Source organism: Chrysochloris asiatica, unplaced genomic scaffold, assembly GCF_000296735.1.
Source record: "Chrysochloris asiatica unplaced genomic scaffold, ChrAsi1.0 scaffold00042, whole genome shotgun sequence".
Taxonomy (NCBI): domain Eukaryota; kingdom Metazoa; phylum Chordata; class Mammalia; order Afrosoricida; family Chrysochloridae; genus Chrysochloris; species Chrysochloris asiatica.
In genome coordinates, this window is record NW_006408560.1 from 16,529,302 (window position 1) to 16,534,113 (window position 4,812).

The 4,812-nt window shown below is 39.4% G+C and overlaps 1 pseudogene; it reads left to right on the top strand.

The window, feature by feature from the left end:
• The first annotated feature begins 906 nt into the window (after window positions 1-906).
• The window catches only part of LOC102820882, a 16,354-nt pseudogene continuing 12,448 nt past the window's right edge, over window positions 907-4,812 (top strand).

Consider the following 4,812-nt stretch of genomic DNA (forward strand, 5'->3'; position numbering starts at 1 on the left):
AAATCCTATGTCTGATTCTCTCATCTCCATCACTTACTGTAGTGATAGAGGATGCTGTGCAGACAGAGAGGGCTCCAGAAGGTGCAGCTATGAGATGGTGGAGCCTCCATCCATGCATGACAGACCCCTGTCCTGTACTGTCTCATATGGGATGTGTAGTGTGAGCAAGATATAAACTCACTTTATTCTAATCCATTGAATATTTGTACACTTTGTTATCACAGCATGCCTAGCCTACCCTAACTAATACACAGCCTAGAAGGTAAGGGAAAATAAAGAAACCTTCATTATTGATGTGTAACAAAATAGCCCCAAATTTGTTTAAAGTCAGGATAACGTATGTCATTCCACATTTCTGTGGATTAGGGATCCAGGCATGCTTTAGCTGAGTTCTTTGGTTCGGATCTCACAAAGGCTGCAGTCAACATCTTGGTTGGGGCTGCAGTCATCTCAAGACTCATCTGGGGAAGGAGCTGCTTCCAAGCTCACTCTTGTGACTTTTGGTAAGATTCAGTTTCTCCTGGGCTGTTGGTTTGAGGGTCTCATTTCCTCATAGGTTGTTGGCCAAAGACTGCCCTCCATCACTTGCCATGAGGGTTTCTCTATAGGGAAGCTAATAATATGGCTGTTGGCTCCATCACAGGTAGCAAAGGAGAAAGAGGAGGGAGAAATATGGAAATTAGTGTTTACAACCTAATGCTGAAAGTGATATCCCAACAGTTTTGTTGTATTTCTTGAATAGAGGCAAGTGCCTAGGTGTAGCCCACACTCACAGGGAGAAACCACACAAAGGTGTGGGAATGAGAAGTCAGGGGTGTTTGAGATCCAGTTTAGGAGCTGTCTGTACTAATTTGGTACTTAGTATGTGATAGCAATCATGCTAGGTGCTCTTGGCTCATTATCTCCATGAATTTATTCTATTATTACGAGACAGGTAAGAAAAGTAAAGATTAGCAAATCTATGTAACCTGATCAGAGTTACACTCCACTAGAACCACATTTTGACCCCAGATTTGTTTTAAATTCATTGTATGAGGCAACTTTCCTAGAATCAATGGGTTATGTTGTTTATATCTTCTAAAAAAAAAAACAGCCCAAAACATGTGTTCTATCATTCTGTTATTTTCTTTTCTGAGAACACACTCATATTTTCTGTTTCCCAATGTTCTAGGTGTCTGGAACACTGGGGCTGAAAGTTTTGGGACACGTGGTTCTGGACGTAAATATTCTGGAGTTCATACTTATTGGAAGGAAAGCCAAGGAGATTCTGTCTTGTTTGAAGTGATTGTGAAGCAAGAAGGAGATCCAAGAGCTGAGCCAAACAAGATTAGATGGGGCTTTGGCCCTCCCTCAGGCTACAGATTGATACTATGTGTCCATAAGGGATCAGACTCTCCAACATGGGAGGGTCTCCCAGACAAGTATAAGCAGAGAGTCCATGTGCCCAGTATGACAACCCTGTTGATTAAGAACCTGACCCTAGAGGACAGTGGGCAGTACCAGGCTCAGGTCGAGTTGACTGGTGGAAGAGTACTTCATCAGGAGTTCCAGCTCATTGTCTATGGTGAGCGATTACCCCCTTACATCAGTCTCATGGTTTATCTACTTCTTTTATCTCTGGAGTGTCACAAAAGTCTCCTTTTGCAGGACTGCATCTAGATACTATTCTTCACATTCAGTTTCCTTTCCTGAACATAAGATGAGTTGCCCAAAAGTGAAGAATAAAGAGAGTCATTCTTGGGAGAAAATCACTTCAATATTTTGGGAAAAATGAAAGGAAATTTGACAGACATAAAAAAGTTTACAATGAATGTTTTTATTATTATTATTTTCATTAAACAAGGATACTTGTTGTTATTAAGTACCATCAAGTTGTTTCTGACTCATAGCTATCCTGTATAGGGTTCCCAATGAGTAGCTCGGTTTGAAACAACAACCTTGCAGTAAGCTGGTGTTGTTAAGTGCTGTTAAGTTGGTTCCAACTCATAATGACCCAGTGTAGGGTTTTTGAGGAGAGGCTGGTGAGTTTGAACCGCTGACCTTGCAATTCAAAATGACATTGTGGTGCACTGCTTATTCTACACCACCACACCAGGACTCCAAGGGTACTTAAATTGTGTGTTAATTTTCTATTGCTGCTATAGCAAATTACCACGCACATTTTGTGGCTTAAAATAATGCAATTTGTTAGCTTTCGGTACTTTAAGTCAAAAATCTGGTGCAGGGGTTTCTGGTTCCCAGCTACAGCCTGGAGAGTCAGGTAGGAAAAGCTCCGGTGAGAAGGGAGGGGGAATCTCATGAAGGAAACTCTCATATAGCAAACCCACAGCCTTGGAACTATCATAAGACCTAGTGCTTCAATGCCCCGAGCTCACGTTTTTGAAAAATCACACTACTGAGGAATTACTGGCATCTTAAAACTTTCGCCTGCGGCCTGGCAGGAGCTCTGGCGACTGCCCCCGCCCCTGCAGAGCTTAGAGGGCGGGGCTAAGGCCAACCCGTTCAGAAAGCGGGTTTCTAGAAAAAAGGAAACCTAAATGGACAGACCGCAGGAGGTGATAAACATTCAAGAAGCCCAACATACCCCAGGAAGGATGTCCTGTTTTGGTGCTGTGGGATAATGCACTGGTCTGCTAGGTCGGTTTGAAGTGCAAGGTTGGTAGTTCAAATTCACCAGCTACTCCTTGGAAACTCTAAATAGGGTCGCTATGAGTGGTAACTGACTTGATGGCACTTAACAAAAACAACAACAATGACATATGGGGAATGCAGTGGCTCTTTAGGCTAAGCACTGGACTGTGAACCACAAGGTATGTGATTCAAGTCTATCAGCTTCTCTACAGGAGAAAGATGAGGCTTTCTGCTCCTGCAAAAGCTTACAGCCTCAGAAAACCCTATACATGGTTACTATGAGTCAGAAACAAATTGATGGCACTTAACAACAACAACAACAACATATGATGTTGATTTTTTTTCATGTTTATTTGTCATCTGTGAGATTTCTGTTCAAATCTTTATCTCATTTTGTAATTGGTTTGTCTTGTTATTGTTGAGTTTTAAGAGTTCTTTGTACATTTGGACATAAATCTTTGATCAGATATGTGTTTTGTAATTTGTTGTTGTTTGTTGTTAAGTGCTGTTGTTGTTGTTGTTGTTAAGTACCGTGGAGTCGGTTCCGAGTCATGGTGACCCTGCACAGGGTTTCCGAGGCTGTAAATCTTTATAGGAGCAGAAAGCCTCATCTTTCTCCCACGGAACAGCTGGTAATTTCAAACTGTTGACCGTGAGATTAGCAGCCCGATTCATAACCACGATGCTACCAGAGCTCCTTAAGTGCTGTCATTAGGAGAGACCCTAATGACAGCACTTAAGGAGCTCTGGTATTAGGTTCTCTCAATTCAAGGCTTGCTTTTTTCATTCTTTTAACAATGTCTTTCTAAAAGCAGAAGTTTAGTGTTAATAAAATCCAACTCATCAAAAATTTCTTTTGTCAATTGTGTTGTAGCTAAAAAGTCACTGAAAAACCCAAGGTCACCCAGGTTTTCTTCTATAGTATCTTCTTGGAATTTTATAGTTTGGCATCTTATATTTATATTTATGATTGATTTTGAGTAAATTTTTGTGAAATATATAAATTCTGTGTCTAGATTCAATTTATCCAGTGTCCCACCACCATTTACTGAAAAGATTATCCTTTCTCCATTGAATTACCTCTGATTCTTTGTGAAAGATCAGTTGACTCTATCTTTATATGTCTAATTCCAGACTCCTTATTCTGATCAAATGTAAATTATTCCTCTTGATGGTGTCCCTCATAAATCTTAGACTTTCTTCTAACTTTCTCCTTTTTTTCTGGTTGTACTTCTAACAGACAAGTATTGAGAGATATTTGCCTTCAAGTTCACTAACTTGACCTTCCATTGAGTCAAATCTACTCCTTTGACCTTTTAGTATATGATATATTTCTGAAATCTTAATGTTAATTGGGAATTAATTTGCAGTTTTCGTATTATTTCTAATTTTTTTTCATTTATTTTATCAGTTTGTTCTTTAGTGTTTTTCTGAATTCTTCTAAAGTTTTTTTTCCTATGTTCTCCTTACTTTTATCTGCAGCTTTCTTGATTATTCTCTCAATCATATAAAGGTAACTAAATATCATTCTTTGGAATTCTTTGTCAGGTTAGTTCCAATACTTTTCTTCCTCAGAAATGCTTTCTGACTCTGCCTTTTGGTCACTTGTTTAGCCACTCTGTCTGTTTCTTCATATGAACTGAAATTGTTTGTTGTTTCAAAGACCTCATGGTGTCGTATTTGCATTTAATTGATGACTGGATGTTGATGTGTTCTTAGGCATCCACTACCTGCCTTCTGATGGGTGTGATAGACAATGGAAGTCTGTGCGTAGTTCTCTTTTTGCTGGTCATGTAGTGCAGTTCAGGGTGGGGTTGGCTGGTACTGGCTGTTGTTTATTGTTGATCAAGTGGCACAGGAGTTAGTAGTGGCTCTTGCTCAGTGGGTGCAGTTACCAGGGGTACAGTCATGACTAGACTGTATGGACGCAATTGCTGTATTCTGTGTGAGACAAGATGGAAAAAAAAAACAAAAAACACACAGAAGAGAAAAAACTATAACAGCAAACCAAGAAAATAATAAAGAATAAAAACCAACAATAGCAGCAAAAAAAGGAATATGATAAGTAAAAGGAGTAAAAAGAGGACAATAACATAGGGGAAAAGAAAAATATGGCAGAAAAAAAAAAAAAAAAAAAGAAAAAAGAAAAAGCAATAAACAAAGCTAGGGAGGAGGAGTCCT